Source organism: Arvicanthis niloticus, chromosome 3, assembly GCF_011762505.2.
Source record: "Arvicanthis niloticus isolate mArvNil1 chromosome 3, mArvNil1.pat.X, whole genome shotgun sequence".
NCBI classification, from domain to species: Eukaryota; Metazoa; Chordata; class Mammalia; order Rodentia; family Muridae; genus Arvicanthis; species Arvicanthis niloticus.
In genome coordinates, this window is record NC_047660.1 from 68,908,417 (window position 1) to 68,926,580 (window position 18,164).

Consider the following 18,164-nt stretch of genomic DNA (forward strand, 5'->3'; position numbering starts at 1 on the left):
GTGAGGCTCACAGCTCTCTGTAACTCCAGTTCCAGGTGATACGACACCTTCTTCTTGACTTTGAGGGCATTGTGCACACATGGCACACAGAGAAACATCCAGGCAAAGCACTCTTATATAAAAACAAAACAAATTAAAAAATAAAAACCTTAGCAGGGTGGTGGTGGTACATACCTTTAATCCTAGTACTGGGAAGGTGGAGGCAGGTAGATCTCTGAGTTTGAGGCCAGTCTAGTCTACAGATCAAGTTCCAAAGTGGCCAAGGTTACACAGAAAAAAAAATCCTGTCTCAAAAGCCTAACAACAACAACAACAACACACACACACACACACACACAGAGAGAGAGAGAGAGAGAGAGAGAGAGAGAGAGAGAGAGAGAGAGAGAGAACAACCTTAAAACACTGACTTGTGAAATGAATTTTTGCTTGGGATCAAGACAAAATTTCCAATAGTTCTAACAGAATTTCCAAAAGTGAACTTAAACATACTTCCAATATTTTGCCCTATATATTTATGCAAGCATCCATCTTGACATGAACCATAAAATCAAAATACCAATCAGCTCTGAAACACTGAGGATGATCTGTGTCTTGCAATATCAAATATGCAACCAAGATTCATTTGTGTATTATTCAGACAAGATATGTAGCCCAGGCTAACCTTGAACTTGCTATTGTTGGGAATGATCTTGAATTTCTGGTCCTGCCTCTGCCTCCAGAGTGAGATTAAGGGTTGTGCCACTATACCCAGTTTGTTCTGTGCTGGGAATTAAACCTGGATTATATAATTAAATTGAATCAGCCCGAGATTTAATTCTTGCATAAAAAAATAAACAAGCACATGCATATTTTAGCTATGTATGCATTCAGCTGCAGGTTAGGACAGGCACGATGTGGTTATGAGAATAATGGTTCATTTATACAGTACTACACACATACAACACGTTATGCAAGACATATAAATTTAGCTCTTGGCTGGCTGGTCGTGATGTACACCTTTAATCACAGCACTTGGGAGGCAGAAGCAGGTAGATCTCTAAGTTCAAGGCCAGCCTGGTCTACCGAGCTATTCTGCTCTGCTAACTCCCAAATGTGACTTTTGTTTGCATGGTCCAAAAGGACATCACAGCCACCTGCTAAGCCACAGGATCAGGGACAGAAGTAGACATGGAGAAGAAAGATGCACCTTTTCATTCCTCTTCTTGGAAGCTGCCCATACTGCTCCTTTCACATTCCGTGAACTAAAGTCTTACACATAGGTGAAAGGTCCGGGACTCCCCAGAAAGGGGGCCACTTAAGTCACAGGATAGCACGCACCCAAAGGACACACGAGAGACTGTCTTGCTGTAAAGTACATGAGGTGGTTTATTAAATCAGAGCTCTGGGCCAGCCCGTATCCCCATATCTCACATAGGGGATAGAGGGACTGACCTCGTGGCTCAGGGGCATAGCGCTTATATATGGGAGGGGTAGGGAAAAAGCGAACTTTCGCGCGGGTGCACAGGATTGGTTGTTTTACCTTTTTTGAACACTAGTAGGCCATACCATGGGGGCAGGGTGTAGTTCTTCCCTTGGCCAGTCAGTTTCTGGGATGTTCTTAACAGGCCTTTGTCCTGTAACTCCCCCTCCTCTGTAACTAATTAGATGGACCCAAACCTGCTGGCAGGTGCTTTTCTACCCAAGGTCTAAGGCGAAAAATTCACACATATTTCATAAGATGGCCTTTATAATTTTTCACTCTACAGTAGGCACATGCAACTATTAGGTAGATGACATTTTTCCCCTGGGCAATTTTGTGTCCAGACAAAGATTTGGGACTATGACTATATGCCACAAATACAGAATTCTTCATTGAAGACAACTCAGGAGATCCCGAAGACAAAATAAGAAAAGGTTGCAGATCATCATTTACAGATCATAAAAGTCTTTTGTTTGCCGTCTAAGGCCAGGTAGCAAGCACTACCCGGAAGGCTGCCTCCAGCACAGACACACAGGTGACTGCCCCTGCTCTGAAGACTCAGAATAGTGGTACCTGGAATGGAACAATCATTGATCAGTATTTAAGACAGAATCTTACCAGGTAGCACATGCCATTAATCCCAGGACTCAGAAAGCAGAGGCAGGCAGATCTCTGAGTTTGAGGCCAGCTATACAATGTGAGTTCCAGGACAGCCAGGGCTACACAGAGATATACAGAGAGATCCTGTCTTTAAAAATAAAAATAAGCCAGGCAGTGGTGGTGCACGCCTTTAATCCCAGCACTTGGGAGGCAGAGGCAGGCGGATTTCTGAGTTCGAAGCCAGCCTGGTCTTCAGAGTGAGTTCCAGGACAGCCAGGACTACACAGAGAAACCCTGAATCGAAAAACCATAAAAAAAGACAGAATCTTATTATAAAGGCCTGGCTTACCTGAATTCTCTATGTGTAGTAGGCTTAGAACTCACAGAAATTCTTCTACCTGTCTCTGAGGTGCTGAGATCAAAGACTACTTAAATAACACTTTCCTCACTATGGACCATTAGTCTCTCAAAGTGGAGTTTGTCTTAGTCACATAAGTACACCCAGGGACTTCAGAGTTACTGGGGGGTGGGGGGTTGGGGGTGGAAGTCCTTTGTGTATGAGCTCTCAAAGATATTCCCTTAACAATGATAAATGAGTGTCCTAGTTAAGATCACTGTTGCCGTAGTGGAATACGGAGACCAAAGAGCAAGTTGGAGAGAAAAGGGTGTGTTTGGATCACACTTCCACATCACTGTGTATTAGCAAGAAATAGAAATATCGAGCACAGCCAGTAAAGGTACTTGTCACTATGCCAGACATCCTGGGTTCCCAGAATCCTCAGGGTAAAAGGAGAGACTTGATTCCTAAAAGTAGTTGTTCTAGGACTTCCACATCTCTCTCTCTCTCTCTCTCTCTCTCTCTCTCTCTCTCTCTCTCTCTCTCTCACACACACACACACACACACACACACACACACACACACACACACACACACAAAACATTAATTAAAATACATTTGCCGGGCGGTGGTGGCACACGCCTTTAATCCTAGCACTTGGGAGGCAGAGGCAGGTGGATTTCTGAGTTCGAGGCCAGCCTGGTCTACAGAGTGAGTTCCAGGACAGTCAGGACTACACAGAAAAACCCTGTCTCGAAAAACAAACAAACAAACAAATAGTAATAATAATAATAATAATTAAATAAATAAATAGAATACATTTGTTTTTGAGATCTTTTTAAAACATCATTTACTTCTTTTACAAATTAGCACTCCCTTCCTCTTGTTCTCTGCAGCAGTCATGCGTGTCAGTCCATACAATCTCAAACCTGAGACCTTTCACCTTAGAAGAGTTGGCTAGTGGGCACTGTTATTTCACCTCGAGGTCAGGATGCAACCGTTCATAAAAACTGTTCAACAAAAATTCTAACTTTAAGACATGTGTTACATTTTTGAATTAAGAAAGAAATCTTGAAATTTATCTGGCCCTGCAAGGTAATTCTGTCCACAAACTGAGTAAAAAGAGAACTTTCTCAACCTATAATTTGACAGGAAGGGATCAGGTTATCTTAATTAACTGTTGTAAATTAAATATTTCAACAATTAAAAGTGAACTTTTAAAAGACTGAATAAAGTTACACATTGCCTCTTTCTGCTAAAATGGCAGTTGATAATAGAATAAAACTCAACTTTCTAGCTAATTCTACTTTCTGAAACACACAGACACACATACCACAGGGATACACTCCACACAAATTTGTACATACGCATACACACACCACACACACGAGAAATGAACACATATGCACACACTCAAACACATACACCACACATAGACACACACACATACTCACACATAAATACACCACACACACACACACACCTCATGCATGTGCACAGACACACACAGTGCCACCCCAGTCGGGGCTTTAACAAACTCATTAATTTCCACTCACAGCTGCAGCAATTAGAAACTGCACTTAATGAAGTGTCGTGTTAATTGTTTTCAGAGTTAACCAATTTCTCCATTTAATTGCCAATTGATTAACCTATTGAAATGTTAAATGACTCAGTTTCCTTCCAGAGTAAACAACAGCAGCATATGCAAGCGTCCACCAGCCAAATGCAGGACTCGCTGGCGTGAATTCTGTGTGACGGTATCTTCACCTGTGCCTCTCTGAGTATTTAATTAGATGTGCAAATGTTATAGACATTTGTCTTCAGGAAAGGTTATCAGTGCTGCAGCGAGGCAAGGTGGAGGTGCTGCAGCTGACCTGCAGAGGCAAGGCTGAGTAGTCAATAGAAATGGTTTTCAGCAACGACTGGGCTTGATCCATTGTGATGATAAATAACTCAGCGGCTTCCCCCAACCTGGGGGAGGGGGATGTCTATCTTTCTTGTGGCACTAAGTAAGGAAAGAGATGCTCCCTCTGTCATATATAAGCACTTATTAAACACTCATTGGGTTCTAATAAGCATGCAAATGAACTCGACTTTCTATAGGCTGATACCACACTAATCAGACTGTGGTACCATGGCATAAATACAGCACCCTCCACCTGCAGCACCCTCTACCAGCTTCTCTTGGTAGGATTTTGCACCTTTATTTTTATGTATCAATTCAGGGAAGCTCAACAGCTAGAAAGTAAAAATGTTCCCCTCCCCCATATAAATACCACGAGGCCACACAAGGCAGAGTCGGAGAGATTTGGATCTGGGAAGCTTTTTTTCCAAGTTCTACTTACAGATTGGTGTGTTTTAGCAAGCAAATGCATGTCAGGTCTTAGTGGTAAGCTATTAGCTCAGCCCTTTCATCTCTCCACACTGTTTTCTGACTTTGAGTGCGTGGTGCTTGCCTGGCTGTTTTTACTCTACTACACTAGTGTTTAATTACCAGGCAATCGCCACAACTGAGCCAGCCTTATCACCCTCCTTGGCGCTGGGAGCAGGCAACTGAGACAACATGACTACAAACCTATGTTGTGTTCAATAGTGCTTTAGAGGGCTTCTCCCCTCATAGTTCTGGCTCATTCATGTTTGATTCAGCACATTTGTTCTTTTAAAAAAGGCCTAGCTTAGGAGAGTTTCAGAGCGGGTTAATAATTCAGCTGAAAATGGCTGCTCACATTGTAAAAGCCTGTTCCTGCAGATGCTTGGGTTTTCTTCAGTCTTGCTGCTCTGCAGCTTCGGCCCAGTTGGTAAACAGCTTAAGTCCAGACATCTTTTCATTCTCTGAGCAGCGGATTGAAGTAAAAATGCATATAAGTGGCGACTGACTGGCGCTGGCCTAACAATAGCCTGTAACATTATGCAAGGGTATTTACATAGGAATAAGGCCTCCCTAAAGGACTTGGGCAATTAATGGTGTAGGCCACACATATAAGGCAAGGTTGTCCGGTCCTTTCCTCCGTAAAGGTCTTTTGTAAAGTGCAACAGAACTCATGAAGACCCCAAAGACATTAAGGGTGGGGCTTTTAAAACATATGTATACAAATATATATATATATATATATGTATATATATTTAATAAACTGCATGATGTTAAGTAAATGCACAAAGAAGAAGATGAATCTTGTGTTGTTTAGGCCATCTTGGATGGTTTCTTCAACCCTGCAACAGAAGGAATATGCTTTCAATTCTTTTATTTGAATGGGAGGGGGAAGGTAATGTGGGCTGAATTTAAAAAACAAACAAAAATATCTGAAATAGACAAGCCCCATAGGTGTCATCTTTCCATGTTTGAAACCTCAGGCATCATCTTTAAGAAATTTCAAAAGTTCAATACTACTTATTTCAAGTGTTGTTTAAGCATTGGTAGGAAAACAAAAAACAAAAAAAAAAACTGTCCAGTGGCCAGGCATAAAAAGGAAATGTTCTCAGCTGTGTCTCGGCAGGTTAAAGACTTACACAATGAAGAGGAAAAGCCGCCCAAACAGAAGGGACCCAGAAAACACACACACACACACACACACACACACACACACACACACACACAAGGGAGTGTCAGCCGAGCGCAAGAAAACAGTACAAACTTAGCCCTTTACAGTGTATGTGTTTTAAGAGAATATCGTATCAGTCAAGCTAGAAATGAAAACATCAAATAGTTTAAACTATTTCCACCCCAATACAATGGTCACTGAGTGTGGAGGAGGGGCGTGGGACGTCCTTCCTACGCTACCCCGCCCCTAGATCATCAACCCCAACAAGAAAGGCAAATCTGTGGTGGATCTTTTTGGAGCTCTCCTTATCAGGAGCTACGCATCTGCCTCTGCCCTTAGTCAGGTAATAGGACTGCTTCTCTTACTCCGGGTCAGAATGCTTTCAATACAATATCATTTCAAAAATAAGAGTCAAAAGAGTGTTGCTCTGGAGAAGCGAATCCCTCCCTGCCTGGTTAAGCAGAGAGCATTCCTCTGTGCCTTAAGCCAGGCACTTCACTTCCTTTTTCTTTCCCAGTGTTTTATCTCACTCAAAGAATATTGCCTACAAAGGCAGAGCGGACAGAGGACTGCTTGCCCTGGTTCGTTGGAGCCTGTTCTCCCAAAGTCATTTCTCCATCCCAGTGTTTGCGCTTTATAGTTGGTTCATAAAATACATAGCTACCCATCTGGGATGAAAGAAATAAAATCTTAATGTGCTGATACATGAGCTTTGGGGGCCTCTATATTCGGCAGAGAAAGAATGTGATTTTCAGCTGTAGCCCTGTCAGGCGGACAGAAATCAATGCCTCATTCAGGACTATTGATCAGTACTAAATTAATTAGACTGCCAAGCTTATGGCGGTTGATAAGACAACTTGTTAATTTAGTCAATGATAGTGTTTTCCCTGAAGCCGCAAATACCCTCTTCTTTAGAAAAGGCATCTCTGACCCAGTGCTCGCTTCTGATTGTGTCTCTTCTGATTGTGTCTCTTCTGGTTTTGTCTCCCTTGTTCTCGTTCTCTCTCTCTCTCTCTCTCTCTCTCTCTCTCTCTCTCTCTCTCTCTCTCTCTGAGGTTAGAGGCAGGTGGGTTTGGGGGGTGGGGAGAGCAGAAGTCAAATGAATGCTGCCAAAAACCTGGATGGTAAGGAGCCCTTCTAGAACGTTCATTAACCCATTGCCACTTCCGGCCTCTTGCCTAAGGGAGTTTGGAGATTAAAAGAATGCCAGCGACCCTTTTAGAACCCAGGATCTGGATTTCCTGTGGGGCTTTGGCCGTGTAAGACCACTCCATCCCTAACAAGGATGTTCATTTGGAAGGGGCTACTTCCTAAACCTCCATTTAGAATTGACTGATCCAGATTGCTTTTATTCCCCCCACTTAAACCTATAACCGCGATGGTCATAACCAATAACAAAAGACTTGGGGCTCAGTCGGTAATGCAAACTGTGAATGGAATGAAGGTATCCCAGAATGCCCTGAACATGGGGCAGTACTTCCTGCTGGCTTGGAAGGACAAAAGGACAAAGCCTGGGAGTGTGGGGGTCCCACCAACAGCTCTTGGAGGCAACAGCCCGGCTATCAGCAGCACTCTGAGAATGCTAATAACCAAGTGGGGAGCTCGGCTCTCTTGCCATAATTCTATAGTGCAGTTGAGGACCCCATAGTGCTTACTAAATAAAGACAACTAATTGAGAATTTTTTGCACATTTTGCCCAGAGGACTCGACTCGTTCATTCGCTTCTTTGGAGAGAACGTAACCCTACGGACAAGAGATGCCAATTGTTCTCCCAGACGCACATCACCCTTCCGTGGGTCTCAAACTGACTTCCAAAGTATGACAAAAATGTTTAATTTTAATTTTTTAAATTATGTTGCTGGGAGTTGTTTTAAATCTCAGAGAACAGGCGTTTCAGTGTTCAACTTTAAAAAAAAAAAATTCCTGGCAAAGTTTCCTGACTTAAAGCCCTGTGGGTTTTTTTTTTTTTCCTTTTCTTTTCTTTTTTCTTCCTTTTTCTTTCTTAAATTGTATTTTCTGTGGTGAGGCCTACATTTTTGTGTCTGCAGGTGACACGTTGATTGAAACTAAAATTAATAAATCAGCTGAAAAGCTCACACCTACAGTTCACAGCAGGGCCTGGAAAACACGTTTATAAAGGAGCTTTATGGCCTCATAGAAAGAAGGCATAAATTACAGACGCACTTGTTGCCCCGGGTCTTGATTTTGCTTTGCAATCTGGTATCTTATTTTTGGAGGCTTATTGTTAATCAACAGGTTCCTGGTTGCTTTAGCCAGTGACTTTGCTATTAATCTCCTATTTGACCATTATAGCATATTAATGAGGAGCTTCTAGACGTGGTGGCTCTGTCTTCTGACCAAGGAATTAGTTTTAAAAGTGCACTTTTTACTCAGCGTCAAACAGTCAGCCTCACTGAGGACAAATGCAAGGCAGCATTTTCTTCAGCTTGTGTCATGTTAAGAAGGGTTTTACTAACATATGTGTCTTACTGTTCTTTTCTTCTCTCCCATACTTGCCCCTCTGCCACGGAGAACAATTATGGAACTTACCACTCTCTGTTCAAGGTGTTTTTTCTTAAATAAAATTAAATTATAACTATACATACATATATGTATGTATATATATAACAAAACGATATCTTTTCTTACGAATGTACACCCTAGTTTTAATTAAACAGTGTCTGTGTGCTTTGGAGGTGTGCCCCAGAATTAAAGTGTATGATTTGGGGAGGCAGAGCATTCAATATTTCTCACCAGAATGAGATCAATAAATGTTATGGCGAATGCAGGAATCTGACCTTCCCATCTCTCTTTGGAATCTGAGGTGATTGGAAATGTTTATGCTTAACCAAAGAAGAGAAATATATTAATGGGGGTTTAAACACACGAAGCAAAACAGGGGCTTTACATCTTAAATTTATAATTATTGGGATGTCTGAAGGGCTTACATTACAAACCAGCCCAGGAGACCCGAGTGTGTAAACTGCCTGGTGGCAGTCTGTAGTCAGTTTTCAGAGGACATTTCCCAACAATAAGATTGTCACTATAGCTGGGCGGTGGTGGCGCACGCCTTTAATCCCAGCACTTGGGAGGCAGAGGCAGGCGGATTTCTGAGTTCGAGGCCAGCCTGGTCTACAGAGTGAGTTCCAGGACAGCCAAGGGCTACACAGAGAAACCCTTTAAAAAAAAAAAAAAAAAAAAAAAAAATCACACTAATAAGGAAACACAAAAGTTATAGTTGGGTTATCCCATCAGGCCGAACTCTCAGATAAGAACAATTGGATATGATCTCATCTTAACAAGTACTGGGTCTAATTTTGTGAGATGTATAAGAACCCTCATGTGCTCTGGAAATCCATAAGATTATCCAGAATTTGAACCCTCATCCTGGATATTTTGTGTGTTTTGGACAAAAACTATCTGTGTATTTGGCTTTATTTCTTTTCTCTGGTACCTCAGGGCTGTGTGTGGAGTGGGTAAAGGGGTCTTGTAGTGAGGAATGGAAAGAAAATGAGAAAACCAAACCCATGTTAAAGAAATGAAGGAGGATCAGCAGTGGTGGTGCACGCCTTTAATCCCAGCACTTGGGAGGCAGAGGCAGGTGGATTTCTGAGTTCGAGGCCAGCCTGGTCTACAGAGTGAGTTCCAGGACAGCCATGGCTATACAGAGAAACCCTGTCTCAAAAAAACAAAAAAAGAAAGAAAGAAAGAAAGAAAGAAAGAAAGAAAGAAAGAAAGAAAGAAAGGAAGGAAGGAAGGAAGAAATGAAGGAGGTGGCCAGTGTGTTCTGCAAGTGTTCAGTTAATTTTTTATGACTGTGGTACAAGTCTCTAGAAACCACAGCTAAGTATGCTTCAGAACTGAAGCAATGCAGCCAGTAGCTATTCTACGGAGTTTATAGCAAAAGACGGTTACTGCTAGGGCCCAGGCCCCACTCAAGTACTTCTAGCCAGGAAGGTTCCAGCCCTTTTTTGTCTTTTACAGCTTAGCCAGATCAGACAGACTGCAGCAACGCATATGCAGATTTTACCTCTGGTTACTCTCCCTAATGAGTATTCACTTCATCAATTTGACAGTGGCCTTTATCGCCCCTCCCCCTCCCTCTTCCTTCACACCCACCAAGAAAGTTTTCAGAAGAAATAAAAAGCGTTTAACAGATTCAAGAGAGGTTGTTAGCCTCCTGAGATGGTAAGTAGGGGAACGAGTGCTGGACTTTACAACGACCTGTTCTCTTCCCTCCCTCTCCGGCCAGCTTCTGAAAACAGGAAGCAGCTCTGTGTGGCTCCCAAAGAATCATGTATTTTATAGCCAATAGAAATGATTTTCCTTTGCTCTTCAAGAGTTCAAAACAACTGTTGTGAAGTTTTAACATAATACAGGAATATAGCATTTATTCATAGCTGCATGCACCCAGATACTCTGACAGATACACTCCATTACAGCTTCATATGCATGTTAGTGGTACAAGGTGTCAAACCCAGGGCCTTCCACAGGCTACATGGATGACCTCAGTGAGGTAAGTCCTCATGCCTGGACAAAGCATTTTGTTGTTGTTGGGGATTTGTTTGTTTTTGTGTTCATTTGATCAAGATAGGATCTCTTCACTTTAGCCCTGCCTATCCTGGAACTCAATTAAACCGAGCTGACAGAGCTGAACTCGCAGAGATCCACCTGTCTCCCTGCCTCTGCCTCCCAAAAGCCTGAGCCACCACACCCTACTGCCCAAACTAGGCATGCAAACTGAGCCTGGTGATACAGGTCTGTAATCCAAGCTACTCAGGAGGATGAGATGGGGAGATTCCATGTTCAAGGGCTACTTCCACTACAGAATGAGCGCAAGGCTAGCTTTAGCGATTTTGTGAGGCCTTAATACCCCAAAGAAAGAAACGATGGGGACAGCTGAGGGCATCACACTCTCATAGGATACCATGGGTTCAGTCTCCAGTACAGCCAAGAAGGAAGGAAGGAAGCAAGGAAGGAAGGGAGGGAGGGAGGGAGGGAGGGAGGGAGGGAGGGAGGGAGGGAGGGAGGAAAGCAAGCAACTCAAGGAACCAACTCACAGAACTGTTCTCTTAGCTTCTCTCCAACCATCTCTCCAGCCTCCTAACTTGTAAATTCTTTAAATTCATTTTGTTTCATGTTCCCAGTCCCTAGCAAATGTGTAGGCCACGGCCCCTGGATTGTAGGGAAGGCAAAAAAGACCTCTGGGAACCAGTGGGTCAGAGGCCTCACCAATATCAATAACCTGTTTTCTCCTCCTTACAGACCTTGGGGTTCCTGCTATGAGCCAAGGCTGGACTCAAACATGCAACCCTCTCTCCTCAGACTCCAGGAGCTGGGATTGGAGAGTGTATCAACACACCCGCTCACTGACCTGCTTTTAAAAGCCTTCTAGCATGCGCATAATTAAAAGTATGTGCATTATTTGTGGCTGGAGGGACAGCTCAACAGGTAAGAGTGCCTACTGTTCTTGCAGAAGACCCAGGTTCAGTTCCCCGCACCCACATGGCAGCCCACAACTGTCTGTAACTCCAATTGCAGGAAATCTCACGTCCTTGGCCTCATCAGACACCTGCACACATACGGTGCACATAAATTCAGATAGGAGTACACATATAGACACAAATAAAAATAATAAATTAATTATAAATTTAAAATAGTATAAAATATGTTGTATTGTGTTTGTTTTCCTCCTGGAAGTGATGTGGAGTTTTGTCTGTCAGTCCCTGGCTTTGTTTGTCTGTCTTTGCGCATGTGTGTATATGTTCACACAAAGAAGTGTAGTATGCCTGCATGTTTGGGGAGTGGCACAAAAAAGCTGTAAGTATCCTATTCTTTGCCTGTCTGCCTTATTCCCTTGAGAGGGGGTCTCTCACACAAGCTGTAGCTAGGCCAGATGCCCATAAGCGCCTGTGAACCTCTGCACACTTAGAGCCATGTCCAGGTTTTTTAGTGAGGCATGGAGATTCGAACTCTGTTCCGAATGTCTGTGCAGGACGCACTCTTACCTGAAGAGCAGAGCATCTCCGCACCCATCTGCTGCTTCACCAAAGCAGTCTGGCCTGATTCCCACTGACTTGGCTTTCAGTTAATTCACCTGGTAGTTGAACCCTGGTTTCTGGAGGTGGGGGAAGTTGTTTGGTTGTTTTATTTGAGAAAGGATCTCACTATGTCTTCAGATGTCTTAGAATTCAGTGTATAGACTAGGCTGGCTTTGAACTCAAAGAGATTCATCCGCCTCTGGCTCCTAGTGCTGCTGGGATTAAAGATGCACTACCATGTTCTGATTTCATGGTTTCTCCTCCTCTTCTTCCTCCTCCTCCTCCTTCTTTTCTGAGACAGGGTTTCTCTCTGTAGCCTGTCTGTCCTGCACCAGGATAGCCTTGAACTCAGAGATTCACCTGCCTCCCAAGTACAGGAATTGAAGTCATGCACCACTGCCACCAACTTCATGGTTTCTAGTTTTTTGTGGGTTTTTTAATTTGTTTTGTTTTGTTTTGTTTTGTTTTGTTTTGTTTTGTTTCTGAAAATTGGATCCTACTTGGGCTTCATTCTGGAAAAGCAGGTGGTTTCACTGAGGCAGTAGAGGGAGTTCCAGGTTATGTTCCACACCTGCTGCTGAGAACACCCTAGCAGAGGTAAGGGCCTCTGTCTCTGATGTCTGGCTACCTAAGCAGATGGGCAGTGAGTGACGGCCATTAATCAGAATGGAGCAGGTCTGATCTTGAGAGAGTGAGAGTCCTGGCTTCCAAGACCGAGCACAGGCCTGACTTGCCATCCTCTTTGACAGGTGCTGCTGGATTCTGCTTTGTGAAAATGAAATGATTTCAAGAATTGTTGGGTTAAGTGCTTTTTATTTTTTTTTTTTTCATGTGGAGGTCTCATGTTATACAGGCTAGCCTGGAACTTGTCATGAATCAAAGAATAATCGTGAACTTCTGATCGTCTCCCCGTCCTGGCAGGCACTATCACACCTAGTTTACAGTGTATCTAATGGAAGTCGACATTTCCGTACATCATATATGTGAGCACTCTATCAACTGGGTACAACTTCAGCCCTAAGAGGTTTTCTATAAAAAATACCTCCCAGCCAGGCATGATGGTACATCACTTAAGTTCAAGAACAGCCTGGACTACATGGTGTTCCAGATCAGCCAGGGCTATATAGAAACCTTGCAGAGAGAGAGGGAGGGAGGGAAAGAGGGAGGGAGGGAGGGAGAGAGAGAGAGGAGGGAGACAGGGAGATGGACAGAGAGAGAGACAGAGATAGAGACAGAGAAGAAATGCCTACCATAAAGTGTGAGTTGATAAATAGGAAGATTTTCCCCCTTCAGCTTTCCTGGACCGTCTAAAGACAAGGCACAACCAGAAATGTGGTTATGTCACCCTCCCAAAGGCTAAAGACCCTGCGGCTTAGTAATGAGTGCCTTTGAGATAGATGAAAATCCCTGATTGTGATAGGTGTCTCTGATGTGACTCCTCCTCTAAGACCATGATGTTGACAGGTGCTTCCACCTTGCAGAACAACTCCTCCCTGTTCTTTGAAGTGAACTAGTGACTAGGATCCCTGTGGTGAAGGGTTGGTGACTTTCACTCTTTTTATTCTCCAAGGAGCCAGTGAAGCAGGCCTTCTTTGCCCTATTTTATAGCTGAGGAGACTGAGGTTTGAGGCAGTGGAGTCATTCCTATGGGAGAGAGAACCATGTTGGATCTTGAATCTCAAATGTATGCCCTTGACTGCCCCTTCTACAACCTGGAGGCTTTTGAGTCCAACTAGCCTGGTGAAGCAGGAAGATCAGAGCTTCAAGGTCATCCTCAGCTACACTGCAAATCTGAGGATAGCCTAGGTAGGATACATGAAACCTTGTGTTTGAGAAGAGAAAAAAAGAGGCACTGGAGAGATGGCTCAGCAGTTAAGAACATTGGCTGCTTTTCCAGAGGACCTGGGTTCAATTCCCAGCAACCACATGGCAGCTCACAGCTGTCTGTAATTCTAATTCTAGGACACTCTGAATCCTTATGCAGCTATACAGGCAAACAGAACACCAATGTACATAAAATAAAAATAATTTAAAAAAAAAGAGGAGGAAGAGATAGAAGGAAGGAGGGAGAGAGGGAGGGAGGGAGGGAAGAAAATCAAGTACTGGCTAAAATAGACACAGAGGGGGGATAGGCAGGGGAGATGGCTCGGAGGTTAAGAGCCCATATTCGTCTTGCAGAACTTGGCTTTCAGTACATTGGACAGACATTAGTAGCTCACAACCACCTGTAACTTACCTCTGGACCCCACAGGCACCTGCACTCATGTGGTGTATGCACACACACATATATTTTAAAATAAAAAAAGCTAATCTGGAGAAAAGCATACAGATTATTAGAACTCAGGCTATAAGGCTGAACGATAGCGTTTGTGTTTTCCCAGGCTGCTAGGATGCAGTGTGATGTGGGCAAGTAGGAAACTGGTACCTATCTAGTCAAACACTGAGTGGGTTCCAGTGACACACGAACCCTCGTATACCCACAGAGCACTTATTCTTCACAACCTTGATGAAGGGTTGGGGGGGGGGAGGTCGCTTTTATTTTTATTTGCTTTTATTTTATTTATTTATTCTTCCTTTCTTTATTTTACCACATAGTTTCAGGTTGCACAGGCTAGCCTCATCCTCACTTCGTCGTGGCTGGAGATAGCATTAAGCTCCAGAAGACCCTCCTGTCTGTCTCAGTCGCAGAAGCACTGGGGCAGAATGCACCACCGCCTCTGGCCAAACTGCCCAAATTCTTAAGTAATAATTTTCAGAAAAACCCAATCTTGCAATGAAGAAAATAATAACACCTCAAATATTTCTAAGTTTTGTGTCTGCTGTTGGCGTTTCCCTCTTAGGTTATTTTCTGTGAGCCTGATCCTGTGTCCCAAGATGCTGCCTGGCCTGGGAATTCACTAACGTGATGCCTATGTGCACCTTACCCTTGTTTTGTAAGGGCACTGAGAGATAATGTACACGTTTTTCTTTTTCTTTCTTTCTTTCTTTCTTTCTTTCTTTCTTTCTTTTTTTTTTTTATTTTTATTTAACCGTGGACAGGTTTGTTTTTGTAACTGTCAGCAGTTGGGGCTATTTTGAGAATGTAGGACAGGGTTAAGGATTAGTCCCAGCATTCTCTTTGCTGTGTATCAGAGCCGCTTAGCAGTAATTAATCAGGACATTAGGTTTTGTACTCTTGGTTCAGGTCATTTGCCTATGAGCCGGCCCAGCCTTTCACAAAGGCATACTGCATATGTTTCTGGGTACCTTTTTGAGAGAAGATTTAAATTAGCCAGATGAATAATACTTTGTTACAAGTGTTTTGCCCTAGGCAAAAAGGTTTTCTTCATATTATCATAGCCTGGAGCTGCAGTCCTCAAGCTTGATGTGACTGGTGTTATACTGTCACAAGGCAATGATGTAAGAACAGGGCTCTCTGTGTCAGACAAATCTGGATTTAGGGGAATTATAGCAGATGTTGCAAAATGGCAACAGTTTAGCAAGTTCCTTTTATCCCAGTGTTGGGAGGCAGGACTACTAAGTGCAGCCGACAGAAGAGAATGTTTTCTTTGATCGTTTGCGCAAGCTCTAGGGTAGGGACTTCCCCAGTTACAGCAATAGCTAATGATATAGTTATACAGTCGCTGGTGGATCAGAATACAGAATTAAGGGCAGGCATTCTTTTTTTTTTTTTTTTCCTAAGTATTTGTTTTGGTTGAGCTTGGTATTGTGGTCATTTACATCATAAGCTTCAGACACTAAGTAAGGTCTAACTCTTGGTAAAGGAAGCTTAATTCCGTGGAAGAAACAGGCTAACAACAAAAGCTAACCACAAGACATAATTTAACCTCGGCAACCCTCTCCATTCAGACCTACCATGGACGCCTAAATTACGTGAATCCCAAGAAAGAGAGAATCAAAATGTATACGTTATTTTAATTTTTACATTTTCATATTGTTGGTAATATTTAATCGTGTTCAATAGCAACATAGCCTGCACTGCCAATATATGTGCAAAGCTTAGTTTCTTTAAGATTAAAAGAAGAGCTGTCTTCAAAAGCTTTGGATGCCTGTAATGGAGAAGCCTTTGTGTTCCATTAGAATAAAATTATTTACAAACTTGGTTAAGGTGAGTAGGCGCATGATAGTGGGCCAGGACAGAAACACAGCAGCCATTTCTGGGTAGAAGGGATGCTGGGGTTGGCCTTGGAAGTATGTCTCCTGTGGTTCCCTGCACACCCAGGACTGTCCCTGGGTTTTTAGAAACTTTGGGGGGAAGTGTAGCATTAAATTTCACTGAAGTGTATGCTGTCAGAAGACAGCAGGAGCAGGCAGGACGGCAACAAATGCCTTCCCCTGGGGAAAGACTTGCAATTATTACTAACACACACGCATAATGAATTTGCTCTTTTTATGCAAATATTTATCGATCATTTTCATTGGAGCACTAGACAGTGAAATCCTTGCAAACATTTCAACATTTTTTTAAATGGCTTCTATCGTTACAAAAGTCTTTAATTTTTTTTAAGGTGTTTTAACTTGCAAATTTTGATTACCTCTTGAGAGTGCTGAAAAAAATGAAATATCCTAATTTTTCAGGAGGTTTTCATTTAAAACAAAGCAAAGGAAATGAGCATAGATGTGTTTTAAAACCATGGATGTGAGTAGCTATGTTTTGTATGGTTTTTTTCCCTAAAGATAGAAAAATATGAAAAAAAAAAAAAAAAAAAACAAAAAAACAAAAAAAAACAAACAAACAAAAAAAAAACAACCCAGGATCAGAGGAAACTGCCTCTGTTCTATATAAAATATATGTCTGCAGGGGAATCTGTTTGTTTCACCTGTTTCACTGCCCTGCCGTCTACCTAGAGAGAAGATGCACTTACTCGGCACACAGGGAGGGATGTTGAAGAACATCCAGGGTTCAGCAGACATCACCAAAGTCTATCACGATGACATATTGCTGTCTCTTTAATAAGAGGAACACATGTTTCCAAAATTAAAAATCTGATACTTTAGATTTTTCAAAACTAGGTTTCTCTAAATATAAAGCTCAGGATAATGGTCCTTGGTGAAAACCCTAAAACTCAAAAGCTTCCTTTGGGGTGGCTTAGCTCTAACTTTGAATTTAACATGATACAATAAATGGATATTTATTAGTCTCTAATTCCCTAGGCCCCAGACTGAATCCTCACCTGATTTAAATTAAACTAGCCAGCACCCAAACACAGATTGGTAGTACTTTATATCTGCTTACAAAGACAACCCTGAACATTGGGTATAGCACTGGGCTCTACACACTGGCGTGTGAAACAAGCCCAGGACAAGGAAAATTGAAAGATGCCTTAAGGACATGCTGTGTTCAAGAACCCTAGATTTATAAAAATGCTTTCAATAAAAGATTTTTACTTTTTCCTCTGTTCTGCCTCAATAATGTCTATCCCAGAGATTCTTAAAAACAAGAAGACACATATCTTTTTCAGAAATCCCATTACAACCTTCAAAGTCCTGGCACTGAGTGGTAATTCTTCCCCTCACCCCCGCCATAGCTAAGTCTAAGAACAATTTGGAAGAGTTTTCAGTGTGAGCGAAAGCATCTGCCATTTCACTGTTCGCTAATTCACAGTAAGCCAAAGTAGGAAACTCAAACAATTGGGCTTCATATCTGCATACTTGGAATTTGACTTTTTGATTCATGATTGTTCCCATCAGCTTTGAAAATCCATGTTTCTGTCTAGTTGCGTGTTTTGCTTGAATGATCTCAAATTATGCTCTCGAGTCAAATATTATTACAAGTGCAAATACGTGGGAGACGTGAGTGTGCGCCACTGGTCAGGGGGGTGGTGTTTGTTTTATTGATTTTCATCTGGCGAGTTTAAAATATGAGCAAACTTTTCACGGAGGGCTTGGGGACATTTGTCTGAACACTCCTGGAGTAATTGGAAATGCAACAATTGTTTAAAAAGTGGTATTGTCCATGAAAAGATTTAGTGAGGGATGAAGAAATTTCTTGAACCCAAAGACCTAATCTGGTGATCCAATTCTCCCCACTGTGTCCATTCCCGTGAAACCCCATTTACTGGGCCCTATCCATCACCAGCTCCCCGCATCCTACCTAGCCAATCCTCTACGTTTCCCACATTGTCTCCGCTTTTGTCTTTTCAGTCTAAACAGAAGAACAACAGATAGGGTTCCGAAGGGCAGGGAG

General features: G+C 42.6%; 1 long non-coding RNA gene across 2 annotated transcripts in view; it reads right to left on the bottom strand.

Annotated features, from left to right (window-relative positions):
• Positions 1 to 1,341: 1,341 nt before the first annotated feature.
• Positions 1,342 to 18,164, bottom strand: part of LOC117705961 (uncharacterized) — an 86,420-nt gene continuing 69,597 nt past the window's right edge. For both annotated transcript variants that reach the window (XR_004606456.2, XR_004606455.2), the window contains 2 exons: positions 5,124 to 5,607; positions 1,342 to 2,032 (listed from right to left, as the gene is read on the bottom strand). This is a non-coding gene — a long non-coding RNA (uncharacterized LOC117705961). The remainder of the gene's footprint in view (positions 2,033 to 5,123; positions 5,608 to 18,164) is intronic.